This window comes from Chiloscyllium plagiosum, chromosome 4, assembly GCF_004010195.1.
Source record: "Chiloscyllium plagiosum isolate BGI_BamShark_2017 chromosome 4, ASM401019v2, whole genome shotgun sequence".
Lineage (NCBI taxonomy): Eukaryota > Metazoa > Chordata > Chondrichthyes > Orectolobiformes > Hemiscylliidae > Chiloscyllium > Chiloscyllium plagiosum.
Window position 1 is genome coordinate 47,060,097 of NC_057713.1, and position 18,729 is coordinate 47,078,825.

Below are 18,729 nucleotides of genomic sequence, written 5' to 3' on the forward strand. Positions count from 1 at the left end.
ATGCATTACTTATGGAGAAAGGGCAAATTGGCTTTTGTTTTCGGGTGCTGTGTGCTATCCTGTTTTAAAATGTTGTTTCATGGGCTTGTGGATTGTCTTAACTGCTATAATATAGTTTGTCACAACTATCAAAATGTGAGCAATATTTTCAAAACACAGTGGATCAACCTGGAGCTTCATCAGTAAGATGGAAGCTCCTAATAAGAAAGGTTTATTTTTTTAAGCTATGTATTTATAAAGCATCAATAAGGCAAGGAAAAGTCTCTTGGAAGAATTGTGTAATTGTTAGCAATGTTGAGTAAGCACAGTAGGGCAGCGATATGCACTTTACTGAGTGTCCTTTTCACTGATTCATGTTTATTTCATTCCTGCTGATTTTTAAGATTACATGGAATTACTTATAAAATTCATTCACAACAATTATTTATAAACAGAACATCAATAATTTTCAAGTCACCATTTACAAAGGTGCAAATTACAAAGGAAAATTGGTAGGCTTCATAGAGCTGCAACCAAAGTAAAATTCAATGTATCCAATAAATCTGAAAAGAGTTTATGTTCAATGTTTTGCATCAATTGAATCTGTTACTCCCGTAGGCCAGTTGCTTAAACAACTTTGTTTCCATTCTTAGAAGATAATCCCTCTTACTTCTAATTTCCAATCTCATCAAAAGTTTGAAAACATGTTCGTGTCACATCATTGATATAGGTTTACTTATGACCAGCTTTGCTAAAAGTTCACAGACATCTACCTGCTATGCCACCCAAAGGACAAAGCTTCAAGTTGACAATTGGTTCAGTTTTATAGTGATCCAAAGTGGCGTTAGGTGACATTGTTCTTTTGTATTTGTCTTCTGTATCCAACGTTATTCAAACAAGATCAGTTTTCTTTTACAGAGTTTTGCCTTCTGTAGAACTGTCCCCAGAAATAGGAAAAACAGTAAAAATAAATAACTTATTACTTTCCAGGAGATGGATCTTAATGAAAATTTTTTTTAAGGACCAAGTTGTCGAACTGCAAGACGACTCCTGATACTCAGATGATTTTTTCACAGTCAAAAGACTGTTAGGAAATTATTGGAACTGTGAGTAGACAGTCCTATTCAACTCTATGAACAAGCTGGATTTTGCCCTAGGGTCTCAGAAAGAGTAGCTGATGAGATACTTGATGTATTGGTTGTAATTTTCCAAAACTTATTCAATTTGGGGATGGTTCCTAGATTGGAAAATAGGTAATGTAACTTGTTTATGTAAAAAGGTGATGGGGTGGATGCAGAAAACAGGAAATTACAGTCCAGTTAGCTTATTATGTCATAGGGAAAATATTAGACGCTATTATTAAAGATGTTGTAATAAGGCAGTTGGATAAGTTTAAGGTAATCAGGTAGAGCCAACATAGTTTTGTCAAAGGCAAATCATATTTAAATAATTTATTAGAGTTCTTTGAAGAAATAGCATGTACTAATAAAGGGGAAACTAGTGAATATATTTTACTTGGATGTCCAAAAGGCAGTTGATAGGATACTCATCAAAAGTTATTAGGAAAAATAAAACCTCACGGTGTCAGGGTACATATTGGCATGGATAGAAGATTAGCTGCCTGACAGAAAGCAGAGAATAGGAATAAATGGGTCTTTTTCAGGATGGCCAATGTGATGATTGGTGTGCCTTGGGTCAGTTCTGGGGCTAGAACTCTTCCCAATTTAGAAAGTGGAATGGAAGATCCAATGGATAGAGTGTTATTACAGATGGGCTGATCACAGTCATCTAATGTTTAATAAAGAAGGATCTTCTACAATCTCCTGCACTCCACAATTCAGGAGTTCAACAACTTGGGAGGGCAGCCTCAGCTTCAGGGGTGTGCAGCAGCCTTGAAGCCACCTACTGACCAGTTAATCTTTCCTAAGGATCCAATCCTGTTCCTGTCCACTCCAGAGCTTGCATCTACCACTCCTGATCATTGCCCAGGCAAAGGGAAACCTTAGTTTGGAACCCAGTGCCATAATCATTCACTATAGGGAGCTATAGAAAGCTCCTCAATGCAGGCAAGTTACCCAACTAATTATGGTGAGAGGCAAAAGATTTAAAAGGGAACTGAGGGGCAACCTTTTCACTCACTGCGTGATTCATATTTGGAATGAACTGCCAGAGGAAGAGGTAGTGACAACATTTCAAAGACATCTGCACAGTTACATGAATAGGAAATGTTCAAAGGGATATGGGCCAAATGCAGGCAAGTGGGACTAGTTTAGTTTGGGAAACTTGGTCAACTTGGACGAGTTGGATGAAAGAGCCTATTTCTGTGCTAAATGATTCTATGACTCTAAGGTAAGTAAATGGGAGGGATTGTGAACAAAATGTTATTTGTTAAATATTAAGATAATGATTGAAAGGGATAGAATGAAATGTAGAAAGGTGCAGGATAATGGTTAACTCATTATGCTAATTATAGGATTCAGTGATGCCAGCTGACATCCAAGCATATTTGGAAATAGGACTGAGCCAGAAATGTTCAAGGAGTGCTCCCTCCTACCTGACTCTTTTTTGTAGTGCATATATTAACAGAACATTCTTGTTCACCAATATGAAGGTTAATTCATCTCTGTCTGTACAATCTCAAGACAATTTCACAACATACAATGTCTGAGATAGCCATAACATAAATTACACAATGCTGATAAAGCATGGAACATTACATATGCATTCCCACCTCAAAGTGCTTGAGTACATGATTGAGAATTTCCAACTTTGAAATTTGTCATGCTAAGCAAACATGGGCCTTGTTAGGTTATGCTTCTGAACAGCTAAGTGGCAGTAGTAGAAAGTTATTGAGCAATCTGCAATGTAAAGTTTGATATAGTTAAAACAGCGACCATAAGAGACTCTTGTCTCTGTTAAACTGCTACCTACTGTAATTCTATCCGCTAGCTTATATTCCAAAGAGTCCACAGATTTTCTACATTTTTCCAGTCAGTTTCAAATCTGGCATCATAATGTGTTGCTGTGCTGGATTATTGTAGATTGTGAGTAATATATAAATAGTTTTCAAATGGCAATAGACTAGTGCTCCTGTCGTGTCTTTTGCATTATCAACATTATCCTGTCGTGTCTTTTGCCTTGTATCGTCTACCCTTCTACAAAACTGAAGAAACACTTTGCAAATTTTCAGACTGCTTTGCTGTTATTGCAACCAACAAGCAGCATCAATAAGATGTGCCCTGCTATGAAGATGGTTTTGATTCCTCATGCCTGGTAATCACTAATCAACTACACATCTACTGTGTTCTTCAGTTGCACCAATGTTGTAGTTTTTCACTTTTATGTGGATTTCAATTTGTGCAATCAGTGTTCCTCTGGAAAACAAGGTAAAAAAACTAATTCAAAGATGTCATTTGAGTAACATCTCATGGCCTTGTATCACTTAAGATTCTTACTTGTTTGCAGTTGATATCTAATCACTTGCAGTTGGATTGGTTGCATGATTGTATGTATTTTGATTCATGGTCTAGCAGTAAGTCTAAAAATAGAACATTATTAAAACTAACAGCTTTAATTTGTTTCTGTAGTATTATGAATTGAAGAGGAAGAACTGTTAAGATGTTCATGTTGAGAAATGAAACGAGACTGAGTATGTTATACAGCAGACATCCGGGAATTTGATACATAGATAATCAGTAAAAACAAGTAATTATCATTCGATCTTATTAACCCATTAGAAAGGTTTCCAATATAGGAGCACAGCCTGACTGACAGCTTTATTTACAGTTATGAACCAATCTTTCACATGTTATGTTTTGTTCCATAGTGCTTTTGTTTTCCATTGGTATTTTTGGCATCAGTTTGCTTTCAGTCGATGTTAACAATAATTTACAAATATTTTCTCTTGACAGTCCCATTTTCTGCTTTTAGTTTTAGTTCACTATTCTTTATTGAAGAAGATTCCTTGCCGCACCCAATCCAATCTGACCATCCTACTCAGAAGGATTCCAATCTAACCAGCCAACACCAAATGACAACAGCTATTGCACCCTTATTGACAGCCTCCTTTAATTGTCATCTTTCCATTTCCTCCTACATCTCATGGCACTAAACATTAGATTGGGAAACAATAGCAAAAAGAGCAGTCACAAGTTTTCATAGAAAATGGCAGGCAGTAAAAGGCCAGCTGTTCAAAAAGGCCTGCCCACATTCATTATGCCTGAAACGTTATCCATCTACTACATTCCAGAAAAGCCATATACCTTTCTGGGAGGGAACCATTTTAATGGGTTAATTAGATAGAATGATAATTGTTTGTTTTTACTATTACCTTTATAAAGGAGAAAATTATTTGCAAAAATTCAACTCAGTATGTCGCCACTACTCCATTTCACTCCCACCTTCCCCCCTCCCCCCACCCCCCCTTCAATTCCTCTTCAATTCATGCCATTCTAACTGATTCAAACTAGTTGCTAAAATCACAGTGACTGTGTTCATGTTGACAGCTAAATTCATATCTTCTTATAAGATACAATCTCTGCTCCAATTGAGACCCTGTCATTTCTCTTTTCAAGAAATGTAGAGAGACATGACTCACCAAAGAAAGCAAGACCATATTCCAAGGAAAAGAGAAATATCATTTGAAACTTATCTTGCATTGGTCTTGAGACCAGAGAATTTCTTTGCTGTCCTTTTGAATTGAATTTAATTGAATTTATTGTCATGTGTATCGAGGCACAGTGAAAAGTTTTGTCTTGTGAGCAACATAGGCAGATCACACAGTTAAATAGCATAGATATGTAAATAATAGGTAAACAGCAGCTAAGACAAAAACATAAGTATAGGCAAATGCTACGAGTTTATGAGTCCATTCAGTATTCTAACAAAAGTATAGAAACTGTTTCGAAACCGGCTGGTGCGTGTGTTCAGGTTTCTGTACCTTCTCCCTGATGATAGAGGTTGTAGAAAAGCATTGCTAGGGTGGGATGGATCTTTGAGAATGCTGGCGGCCTTTCCTTGACAGCTGGCCTGGTAGATGGATTCTATAGATGGGAGGTTGGCCATCATGGTGTCATTACTTCATTAACATCAAAGTCAAAGAGAAATGTTTGATCTATAATCTGACCTCAGCGGTGGAGAAACTATTGGAAGCAATTCTGAAGGACAGAATTAATCTGCACTTGGAGAGGCAGGGATTAATCAAGAACAGTCAGCATTATTTTGTTATGGGAAATCATGTCTGAGCAACCTGATTGAATTTTTCAAATAGGTGACCAGAAGTGTAGATGAGGACAGTGCATTGAATGTTTGATTTGATTTGATTTATTATTGTCACATGTTCCTTGGTAAAAAGTTTTGTTTTGCATACAGCACAGGGAGGACATGCCATACAGAGCGCATAAGGAGTGAGGAATATGGCTGCACAAAGAATGAGATAAGCATTAATTTTAAAATTCGAAAGGTCCATTCAGAAGTCTATTGTGAGTGGGGAAGAATCTATTTTTGAATCTATTGGTACATGTTTTGTGGAAAATATAAATGGAATCAATGGATGGAAGGTTGGTTTGCCAAATGCGCAGGGCTGTGTTTACAACTCTCTGTAGTTTCCTTTGGTCATGGGCAGTTGTCATAATGTATCCAGATAGAATGTTTTCTATGGTGCATCTGTAAAAATTGTGAAGAGTCTTTCCAGGTATGCTAACTTTCCATGGCCTCCTGAGGAAGTAGAGGCATTGTTGTGCTTTCTTGAATGTCGCGTCAACATGAGTGGCCTAGGACAGATTGTTGGTGATCATTACTCCAAGGAACTTAATGCTCTCAACCACCACCACCTCAGTACTATTGATGTAGACAGGGGCATCCCCTCAACCCTGCTTCCTGAAATCAATGATCAGCTCTTTCATTTTGCTGATGTTGAGAGAGAGATTATTATGTTTACACCATGTCACCAAGCAAACACTTTATCTCTTTCCTGCATTCTGTCTTGTCATTGTTTGAGATCCAGCCTACAACGATGGTTTAGGGTGTAGGTTTTATTCGCTGAGCTGTAGGTTTGATATCCAGATGTTTCATTACCTGGCTAGGTAACATCATCAGTGGCGACCTCCAAGTGAAGCGAAGCTGTTGTCTCCTGCTTTCCATTTATATCTTTCTCCTGGATGGGGTTCCTGGGGTTTGTGGTGATGTCATTTCCTGTTCGTTTTCTGAGGGATTGATAGATGGCATCTAGATCTATGTGTTTGTTTATGGCTTTGTGGTTGGAGTGCCAGGCCTCTAGGAATTCTCTGGCATGTCTTTGCTTAGCCTGTCCCAGGATAGATGTGTTGTCCCAGTCGAAATGGTGGTTTTTTTTATCAACCCCTCAGAAAACGAACAGGAAATGACATCACCACAAACACCAGGAACCCCATCCAGGGATATAAATAGAAAGCAGGAGACAACAGCTTGGCTTCACTTGGAGGTCGCCACTGATGATGTTACATAGCCAGATAATGAAACATCTGGATATCAAACCTACAGCTCAGCGAGCAAACCTACACCCTGAAACCTCAACCTGAGCTACAAACCTTCAAAAACCTTGCAACAACGATGGTGTCGTCAGTGATGTTGTAGATGAAGTTAGAATGAAATTTGGCCACACTGCCATGAGTGTTTAGAGGGTATAGTATGGGGCTGAGTACGCAGTCGTGCGGGGCACCGGTTTTGATGATTATTTGGAGGAGGTGCTGTTGCCTATTCTCCCTGATTGTAGTCTGTAAGTCAGGAAGTCAAGGATCCAGTTGCAGAGGGTGGAGCAAAGACCCTAGGTCTTGGAGTTTGGAGATTAGTTTGGTTGAAATTATAATATTGAAGGTGGAGCTGTAGTCAATAAGTAGGAGCCTGACCAGATGTTCCAGGGATGAGTGTAGGACTAGGGAGATGGCATCTGTAGTGGATTATTGCGATGGTAGGGATCAAGGCAGGCTGGGAGGCTCGAGCTGATATAAGCCATGACTAACTTTTCAAAGCACTTCATAATTACGGAGGTCAGACTACCAGGCGGTAGTTTTTGAGGCACACTGCAAGAGTTTTGTTTAGTACCAGGGTGATGGTGACTTTCTTGAAGCAGGTGGAGACATCAGATTATAGTAAGGAGAGGTTGAAGATGCCAGCGAATACTCCTGCCATCTGGTATGTGCAGGATCTGAGTGTACAGTTGGGGACTCCCATCTGGGCCAGTTGCTTTCTGTGAGTTCACTCTCAGAATGGTCAATCTGACATCTGCAGCGGTTACTAAGGGAATAGTTGTATCCGAGACTATTGGGGCAGCTGTCACCGTTTCATTGACCTTCTGTTCGAAATGAGCATAAATGCATTAAGCAAACCAGGGAGGGATGTATCTTTGTCTGCTATTCTGTTCTGGTTGGCTTTCTTTTTAAAGATTAGATACCTTACAGTATGGAGGCATGCCCTTCAGCCCAACAAATCCACTCCAACGAGCAACACACCCAGACCCATTCTCCTACACTATATTTACCCCTGGCTAATGCACCTAACACTGTGGGCAATTTAGCATAGGCAATTCACCTGGCCTACACACTTTTGGATTGTGGGAGGAAACACATGCAGACACGGGGAGAATGTGCAAACTCCACACAGACAGTCACCCAAGGCAGGAATCGAATGTGGGTCCCTGGCACTGTGAGGCAGCAGTGCTAACCACTGAGCCACCATGCCGCCCATGAGCCTGTGTAACCTGTTATGTCATGCTGGCCTTGCCAAAAACGTCGGGTGTCCGTGTGGATTGTTTGAGTCTCTAACTGAGTCCTGTATTGCCTCTTGGTGTCTCTCATGGCCTTATGGAGATCGCATCTGAATTTACTGTAAAATTCAGGGCTGTCCCTACATCTGAGCTATGAAACACAGCACACTAACAATATGACAAAAGGAGCAGAATTTAAGTTCAAAATATGTCAGAGTTACCAAATTATTATGCTCAAAAGGAGATTATTCAGACCATCATACCTGTACAAGCTCATTAAAGGAGCATCATCACCTTGTGCTACTCTCCAGTCTTTTCTCTATAGCCATACACATGCATTTTTATCCAAATAATCATCCAATATTGTCATGAATGCCTCAATTAAACCTGCCTCCACCACACTTCCATATAGTGCATTCCATACACTAACTACTTGCTGATGGAAAATATTATTCCTCACTTCATTCCCTGCTTCTTTTGCAGATCACTTTAAATTTATGTTCCCTTATTCTCATAACTTTTATAAATGGGAACGGTTTTGCCCTATCGACTTGATCATCCCGCTCATGGTTGTGAAATAGGCCCTTCAGCCCAACAAATCCACTCCAAAGAGCAACACACCCAGACCCATTCCCCCACACTATATTTACCCCTGGCTAATGCACCTAACACTATGGGCAATTTAGCATAGGCAATTCACACTTTTGGATTGTGGGAGGAAACACATGCAGACATGGGGAGAACGTGCAAACTCCACACAGACAGTTGCCCATGGCAGGTCTGAATGATCTCCTTTTGAGCATAACAATTTGGTAACTCTGACATATTTTGAACTTAAATTCTGCTCCTTTTTTCATATTGTTAGTGTGCTGTTTCATAGCTCAGATGTAGGGACAGCCCTGAATTTTACAGTAAATTCAGAGGCGATCTCCATAAGGCCATTAGAGGCACCAAGAGACAATATAAGACTCAGTTAGAGACTCAAACAATCCACACGGACACCCGCCGTTTTTGGCAAGGCCTTGATCAGATCTCCTCTTAATCTTCTCCTGTCCAAGAAGAACAGTCCCAACGTCTTCAATCCATCCTCATAACTGAAGTTCCTCATCCCTAGAACCATTCTTGTAAATTGCTTCTGTGCTCTCTCACTCTTCTGTGTTCACATTCTTCCTATAATGTGGTATGAGAACTGTACACAGTATTCCTAACTTGTCAGTGGCCTCTATAGGAGTTGGGGGTCACGTCGCGGCTGTACAGAACATCAGTTAGACCACTTTTGGAATATTGTGTGCAACTCTGGTCTCCCTCCTATAGGAAGGATATTGTGAAACTTTTTTGAACTTTATCAAGGATGTTGCTAGAGTGGGAGGTTTGAGCTATAGGGCTGGGGCTGTTTTCCCTGGAGCATTGGAAGCTGAGGGGTGACCTTATAGAGGTTTATAAAATCATGAGGGGCATGGATAGGGTAAAAAAACGCCACTTCCCTTGGCGTGGGACAGTCCAGAACTAGAGGCCATAGGTTTAGGGTGAGAGGGGAAAGATTTAAAAGGGACCCAAGGGGCAACTCTTTCATGCACAGGGTGGTACATGTGCCAGAGCTGCCAGAGGCTGGTACAATTACAACATTTAAAAGGCACCTGGATGGGTATATGAATAGGAAAGATTTAGAGGGATATTGGCCAAGTGCTGGCAAATGGGATTAGATTAATTTAGGATATCTGGTTGGCATGGATGAGTTAGACTGAAGCGTCTGTTTCCATGTTGTACATCTCTATGATGCTATGAATTTGTAACTCTTACTGACCTTGCTTCTCAAGGAGTATTGGGGGAAAGATCTGATAGTTGGTGGGGCTACACATGTTGACTCTTTCATACCTGCTTTCCATGAATTGGAAAGCGGGGAATAAAATGCAAGAAAAAAGATCAAAGCGTTTTTTATAATGGCGAAAAGCAGTAATGAATGTGCATTCCCAAAATGTGCGTGGCAAATGTATAATAAGCAATTGCTATATGGGACTATTCCCGGAGTGAAAGCTAATGAGAATATCAGAATACATGCATTTGGAACCTGGGAATGTAAACTGGCACACTGGGAGTTGATTTGTTAACCAGTGAGTTTAACATAGTGCAATGGGGTAGTCATTCTAAAGTAGCAGAGCTCTATGGTTTATTTTGTCTTGCCATATAAAAGAATTTAGTCTTGCTGAGCTTTTTTTTAGATTACATTACAGTGTGGAAACAGGCCCTTCGGCCCAACAATATGCAACCCAAAGTGCAACCCACCCATACCCCTACATTTACCCCTTACCTAACACTACGGGCAATTTAGCATGGCCAATTCACCTGACCTGCACATCTTTGGACTGTGGGAGGAAACCGGAGCACCCGGAGGAAACCCACGCAGACACAGGAAGAACATGCAAACTCCACACAGTCAGTCGCCTGAGGCGGGAATTGAACCGGGGTCTCAGGCGCTGTGAGGCAGCAGTGCTAACCACTGTGCCACCGTGCTGCCCATGTAGGGTGGAAGTTGCTAACCTGACAGGTATTATTTTAAAACTAACTGTCTACATTGCATAATAGTTACTGGTTCCGAACTCCTTAAGCTGCTGTTGACCTTTAATTCTGCTTTGCTGACCTCAATAAGTTAGAGCTCACTCAAAATATGAAAGAGGTTGACTGTGAAATGACAGCTGGGTTGTGATCGAAGCATAACTCTATATCATAAATATTGTTCCAAAGCTAAAGTGAAGCTTTTACCTTTTTAGTTGAAGACCACAAAATCACATTGCTGTGAAGTAACCAGAGCTTAATGCGACTGACTCTTAACTGCCGTCTGGGCAATCAGGCATAGGCAATAAATGCTGGCCTAGCCAGCGACACCCACATCCCACGAATGAATAAAAAAATGGAAACTGTTGATTAGTGTGAATTGTGGTTTTGAAAAATACATATTATTTCTCAGCCCCAAATTAAAAGCATTAAATGACTAACTTTGTTTTTCTTTTGTCTTAAAAGTTATTTCTCTAACATCATGTGACTGCGTGTGCCAACATTAAATGTTAACTGAAAGTGTAAATCAGGGAATTGATCAAAGATCTCAGTCGATCATCTAGAGTTCCTGTCTGTAATGTGAGAATAATCTGATAGGGTCTCCAGACCTCCATGCATAAATTCCTACCATGCATTCTTGCTAGATGAGTTTGCAAACCAGCAAAAACCGTTTACATCCATATATAAGCAAATAGTAGACTGCCATTCCTTCATCAAAGGAATATTACATGTTCAAAAGCATTTTTCTATATTTGCTTTGGGTCCAACTACAGTCTTAATTAAACACTGCAATTATTGTGGGTCAGTGAATGTACATTTTCACCCTATTATTTGAATGCCAACTTCGGTTTTGCCTTAATTGCCTGTGTGTATTTAACTTCTTCACATTTTTTTCTAGCCATTACTAATATTCTCCTTCTGATTTTGTCTCTTCTTTCCATCAATGGTTACACATGGTGCTGCAATTCACCTTCTTGCGATCTACATCCAGTTATTTTATCATCGCTTTCTCCTAATCCTAATGGTTTTGATTGCCCTTTAAGCCCATATTATTTCAAGGATTCTCCGCTACACCATAATTCTCTTTGACACTCAATTAACACTGTGCTATTATTTTGATGTTTATACCTATTACATCTTCTTTTGAATGCACAGTCCACAATGCTTTTGATTGTTAATGTTCGTCTAACCCTGATTGTTCTCTTTTGCTGCGGTAAGATTATGGGAAAGTGCACTGAATTTCAAGTCCCATTGCTCAGGGGTCACCACAAAAACTAATCATTTAATCAAAGCTCACAAAGCCCCTGACCTTTGCAGAAATCAAGTGAACTGAAAAGATTGACTAGGGTCTTAACTAGAACTATTTATAAATAAACGGGTATGAACTATCAATGCATGCTTCCACTAGTTAAAACTCTAATTTCCTTCTGAACCCCTGTACACGTATATAGACAAATGCATACAAAACAAAAATGTTGGCTTCATAGTTGAAGGGAAATAAACTAGGAGCCGTAGTTCAATTATCAGTCCACAGGATTGTTGAAATAATTCTTTTCACTTTCCAGGACATTCTGTTCTTCATTCTCTACTTTCCAGGCTGTTTTACTTCTTCAAAGGAGGCACAGGGGAATTGGAACACTAACTGCAAAGTCTCTTAGTTACTGGTTAAGGACAACAAATTACAAAAGATGGCAGAAAATAACCACTTCTCTTCAGCCTTCAGGTCTTTTTTACTGCAAAGAGGCAGCCATTCAACCTCCCCTTCCAGAATTCAAGGGTTTCTCACTTGTTCATTCTTTTCACAAGGTATTCAGCAACACAAGAACCAAAATGAGACTTGTTGCAACTGATGACCTTAGGTATTCACAACTCGACAAAATTGCACAAATCAATCAGCAACTTGTTGCTGGCCAAGTCTCAGTCTGAAAACATTCTCTGGTGCTGGGCCATCTAATAAACAGCTTTCCTCACACTGCTTGAAAAAAAGCAGCACTGTAAACACCACACACAATGAGTTTCAGTAACCTGTTTTGAGAAGTGCAGCAATACCTTCCACAGCCATTTGTTTTTAAAACAGTCTTTTTGTTTTCATTTCAGTCTATAATCAAAAATACAGAATATAGAATGGTATTCATTTGTTTGTTTTTAGGTCAACTAAATGACCTTTATTCCTAGTCAAAATCATTCAACATTTAGAGGTACAAACTGAGAGGAACAAAATATCCATTGAATACTAAATATAGTTTCCAACTGAATTAAAAGTTATGAAAATGATAAACTGATTATAAATTACATACAATTGTACTGACACGTAGACAACTAGATATAACATAAGTTTTGTAAGTGCCCACACAGATTACAAGTTCTACTCACTATTGGAAGGAGTAAACATGGCCATGAGTAAGGAGAAAGAAGAGAATGATCACAAAATGTGATAATGAGTTTCTAATGTGCTCTCTTGTATCGTGTGGTCAAGAAAAGTCTGGTAAGGTCCAAAATGGAATTATTGTCTTTCCTATTAGTCAGAGAATTTTATGAAGAGATATAAGGAGGTTAGATAAAATTGGGGACAGACTAGTTATAATTGTCATATATATTAGATAACTTGCTATATTTGTCATTCTAAGTTATCATTCTACATGTGTGATACTGCAATTGGTCATTGTATTCTTGGGATACCATGTCATGTATATTCTACCCAAAGGTAGTTCCTTAACTTGTGATCTTCACCCTGAGCTTTTCTCTTGGCAGTGTTGGTCAGTGGTGGTTTGCTATTGCCTTCCACTCTCAAAGGCAAAGCAAGGAAATAAGGCGTCCTTGAGGAAATAGAAGTGATAATGCAAGCCTTTTCTGATTCACACACAATGAACATGTGAATCTCAGTGAAGGTTATGAAGCCCAAATAAAACATAGAGAACTTCAGGAAAAATTCAGTAGATCTGTGCTGAGAGAAACAGAGTTGGTGTTTTGAATTCAAAGATTCTTCTTCAGAACTTGGGAATCTCAACATGGATAGGTAATGTGATGATGCATGGGGTTTGTACATACAAAGACAATGGCCAGTAAGCAGAGAACCGGAGGTCTTCCATTTCTCTGGAATGTTTACTCCAGTACAAGTCAGCCCCTTGGAAAGGAAAAAGATGAAATGATTATCTAACTCTGTGTGTTATCTCCAAAGTGCATTTTAGTGAATTGACATTTATTATTGTATTTATGGCTTCATAAGTGATTTAGCATTTTCTAAAACAATACCTTCACCCTTCTAAATTTGTGAAAAGCTTAGAGGTAAATGTTGCCCCATTATTTATGGGGAGTGGGGGAGGACAGCACGGGTGAAAACAGGCAAGGTCAGAGACACAGATGTTTGGACAAACATATTTATATTTTCTTAGTCCATTCTCTGCTCAATACTGACTGAATTGACCATCAGGGCAGCTACAAGACAGAAAATCCAATGGGAGAAGCTATGGCTGGGGAGACAGAAGCTGCATTCAGGAAACAGAGTAGGAAAGGAGCTAGAGTAAGGCTTGGAGGTCCGGGGGCAAAGGGCAATTGTAGGAGGGAGGGAGGTAAAGATTGAGAATTGACAGGGGAGGCATCAAAAGAGCAGGTACAGAGATGCAACGTTCACCAGAGAAAAGCCCAAAGGCTGGGACCAAGCCCAGGACCAGGTCCAAAATGGATGTGGCAAAAGGCAGTTAATTGCTTGAATTGTTTGGTTTCACCTCCGTCTTGCATTCTAATTTCCTAAGCCCTCAGAAACATGGCAACCATTAAATTTAATTTCTGGTCCTAATTGCTCTGGAGAAGCTTGATTTATTAAAGAAAATGAAATTGGAGATTTACAAGACTGCTTCCAGGGATGAGGAACTTCAGTTATGAGGATAGTTTGAAGGAGTTGAGAATGTTCTCCTTGGAATCCAAAAGGCTGAGATGAGATCTAACAAGAGGTTTTCAAAATCACAAGCGGGTTGGATCGAGTAGATGGAGAAAAGTTCCCATACAGTAACAAGAGAGCATGGACTTAAAATGATCTGCAAAAGAAGCAAGGGTGAAGTGATGAAAATTTTGCTTCGTTCAGAGAGTTGTTAGGGTATGAAATGTACTGTCTCGAAGTGCATTGGAGGCAGTTTGAATTAAGGCATTCAAGAGGGCATGAGATGATTATTAGGAAAAAGTAAAATGTCTTAATATATGGGGAAACAGCAGCTTGAAGGATGTAGGTAATGATGCTCATTTAATGAGCTGGTGCAGGTGTGATAGACCGAGTAGGTACCTGCTGAACCATATACACTCTGTGATTCCAATTCTGTGAAGGGTGCTGTCTCTCCACAACAGGGCATTCCCACTCTACAAAATCTGCCATCATCAAAGTAGCAGATTTGTGTTTCTCAACATTTAACCTGTAACCCTCATGAGACTCTCACCTGAATATCAATATTAATATTGAGGTCAATTTTTCTGGCTTCTCACCTTGTAAACTCTATTATCTGTGAGGAATCAAAGTGAGGTTTGATCACTAAGGCTCTTTAGACAACACCTCCAAAAGCCACAATCACTTCCATCTAGAAGGATGTTGATAGCAGACAGATGGGAACCTCAACACCTGCAAGTCCTCTCTAAACCATTCACCATCTTGACTTGGAAATATAACACCATTCCTTCACTGGATCAAATTCCTGGATTTAATTCCCTAATTACGTTGTGGGTCCATTTGCAGCACATGGACGGCAGTGGTTCAAGAAAGCAGTTCAGCACTACTTTCTCAAGGGCAACTAGGGATGGACAAAAGTGTTAAACCAGCCAGCAAAACTGACATCCCAGGAGTGAATAAAAAGACTCAAGATATTTTGAAATGCAATTACAGAGTTCCATAAGACTATAAGACCATAAGACATAGGAGCAGAAATTAAGCCATTCAGCCCATCAAGTCTGTATGGCCATTCAATCATGGCTGATAAGTTTCTCAACCCCACTCTCCCACTTTCTCCCTGTAACCTTTAATCCCCTTGACAATCAAGAAACTATCTATCTCTGTTTAAATATATTCAATGACCTGGCTTCCACAGCTTTCTGTGGCAGTGAATTCCATAGATTCACTACTCTCTAGCTGAAGAAGTTTCTCCTTATCTCTGTTCTAAAATGTCTTCCCTTTACTCTAAAGCTGTGCCCTCAGGTCCCAGTCTCTCCTAACAATGGAAACATCTTCCCAACATTCACTCTGTCAAGGCCGTTCAGTTTTCTGTGGGTTTCAATTAGAACCTCCCATATTCTTCTAAACTCCATCGAGCATAGACCCAGAGTCCTCAAATATTCCTCATATGTTAAGCTTTTCATTCCTGGGACCATTCTCGTGAAACTCCTCTGAAACCACTCCAGGGTCAGTACATCCTTCCTGAGATATGGGGCCCAAAACTACACACAAGGTGGTCTGACTAGAGCCTTATAGAGGCTCAGAAGTACATCCCTGCTTTTATATTCAAGTCCCCTCAAAATAAATGACATCATTGCATTTACCTTCCTAACCTGCAAGGTTACCTTGAAAAACACTTGTATCCCCACTCTCTGCTTTCTGCCACACAGCCAATCTTCTATTCATGCTAGCACCTTGCCTATAACACCATAGGCCCTTACCTTACTCGCAGCCTCCTGTACCTTGTGAAATGCCTTCTTGAAGCCCATTGGCTCTCTTGGGTCTAATCTGCTCATTAATTCCTCAAAAAGTTCTAGCAGACTTTTCAGACATGATCTCCCCTTCATGAAACCATGCTGACTTTACCCTATTTTACCATACACTTACAAGTATTCAGAAATCTCATCCTTCACGATAGATTCCAGGATCTTACCCACAACTGAGGTTAGACTAATCAGTCTATAATTTTCCTCACTCCCTTTTTAAACAGGGGTGTCACGTTAGCAATTTTCCAGCCATACTATGCTTCTTTCATACTATGTCTCTTTGTACACCTCTGCAATATGCCAACATCATAGTCCAGAACTTTGGAAATTTCTCCTTAAATCCTCTTCACCAATCTCTATTTTAGAAGCCCTCTCAAAATCTGCATGATTGGTCAGTCTCGTAACCACCTTTGTGCTCCTTTAGTGTTGTTTATCTCAAATAGAAGGCAAAATTTCATTATGTTAAAATCACAGTGGAAGTGTTGCCTATTTTTTGCCACATTCACTCATGTGTTATAATACAATTTTTCCAACAATTTCCATTTTTAGTTTAATTCCCTCTCCTCTCATGTCTCATTTTTGGGACGTGGTTCAATTATTTTGATGCTTTTTTATGATCCCCATGGAAATAAGTAGCCTTTTAAAAACTAGATTAATTTTCCAGTGACCAATGGAATGCATAGAGGGGAAGGTTTTCACTTTTTAAAACTTTTACAGTAACAAGCAAGCTAAAATCAATTAGGTTTAAACATTAATTATTTGTCAACTAATACCTCAAACTAAAGAAAAGGCTCTTCCACATTAACTAACCCACATGATTGAGATATGCTTTATCAAACTTTTTCTCTGTGTTTCACTCTTCTGCCAGATATAAAGCATTTCAGAAACAATCTAAAGTCAAATGCCAGAGACTAAGTCAAAGATTTCAGTGTACTTTTCCAGATCCATGTATCATGAGCTAGACATATTCGACAACTCCACATTCCCTGAAAATTCAAGGGTTCTATGTTTGTTCTGTTTCTTCTGAACAGGAAACAAGATTACAAAAACATCCTTCTTTGTTTTAAATGCATAATCAGTTCCCTGATTCTCCATGGTAGCAACTTCTTTGTCTCTGTGTCTCAATAAAGAAGCTGTCCCTTTTTTTGTGAAATACAATGAAAATACACTAAAATGCCAAACACCCACTGCACCCACCGCTCCCTCACCCCAGGGCAAGTTTTCTTTCCCAGGGCAACTGAATCATATAGGTGAAAGTGAGGACTGCAGATTCTGGAGACTAGAGTTGACAGTGTGGTGCTGGAAAAGTACAGCAGGTCACACCCACTGTCCTGCCCAACCCACACTCCCCTCGCGACATCTTGTCCTGCCACTTAGGAATTGCAAAACCTGCACCCACACCTCCCTCCTCACTTCCATCCAAGGCCCCAAAGGAGCTTTCCACATCCATTAGTGTTTTAGCTACACTTCCACACGTGCCATTTACTGTATCCGTTGCTCCTGATGCAGTCTTCTCTACATTGTGGAGACTGAATGTCTACTTGCAGAGTGCTTAGAGAACATCTCCGGGATACCCGCACTAACCAACCCACTGCCCCGTGACCGAACACTTCAACTCCCCCTCCCCCTCCCACTCGAAGCCTGGAGGAAGTACACCTCATCTTCTGCTTTGGGACCCTCAAACCACATGGGATTAATGTGGATTTCACCAGTTTCCTCATTTCTCCTCCCCCCAACTTACCCCAGATCCAATCTTCCAACTCAGCACCGCTCTCATGACCAGTCCTACCTGTCTATCTTCCTTCCCATCTGTCCACTCCACCATCCTCTCTGACCTTTCAGCATTACCCCTACCTCCATCTACCTATCGCACTCTCAGCAACCTCCCACACCCCACCCCACCTCACCCCCATTTAACTCTCCACCCCTTCGGCTCACAGCCTCATTCCTGATGAAGGGTTTTTGCCCAAAACATTGATTCTCCTACTCCTCAGATGCTGCTTGACCTGCTGTGCTTTTCCAGCACCACATTCTCAACTGAATCATATGAGTTTGTCTCTAAGCTGAGACATTTAACATGACTTCACCGTCCCCCTTTTCAGAACATTCCATTTCACCTTAAGTCAAAGTGGACATTTCAAAACATAATACTTCTTTATAGGTCAATGTTCATGTCATTAAAGTAAAATTAAGTAAACTACGTTTCCATGGAGGCATCAAAGAAATTTCAGGTCTGACTGACTCGGACATCCACATGCATACAATTTCAGAGCTGGTAAACAGTTGGAAATAGCTGATTTTCTCCTTTCCAAATTAGGGACACCAAAACCAGCTAATGTCAGCTGGCTCAGCACACGCAGGGGAGTAGAGCTGAAAGCTTCCTGCTCTGTGACTGAGTTATCTGCAGACTTGGTGTCAAAGCAAGATGCCACTCTTGTCAGCTGTACACGTAAATGCTAAGCTGCAATATGATTATATTCAAGTAAATGAAAACATCTTGGCACCAGTCTGCCAAATTACTTTCCTAATGACATTATACTGCAAAGACTGCAGAGAGTCTCACCAAAAAACAAGGGAAAAAAATTCCAAATCATAAGCTCTTGATAAAGTCGCCAATGTTGGACATGTGAACAGTAATTCCCTTTCAGGAAAGGGCGAAAATTCTGATGGAACAGCTAAAACAAGGCTTAAATTGTTAGTAAATGGGCATTGCTAAAATCATTTATAACTTTTAGAAAACGCTGAGAAAATATCTGTGGAGAGTGTTCACCTGTTAA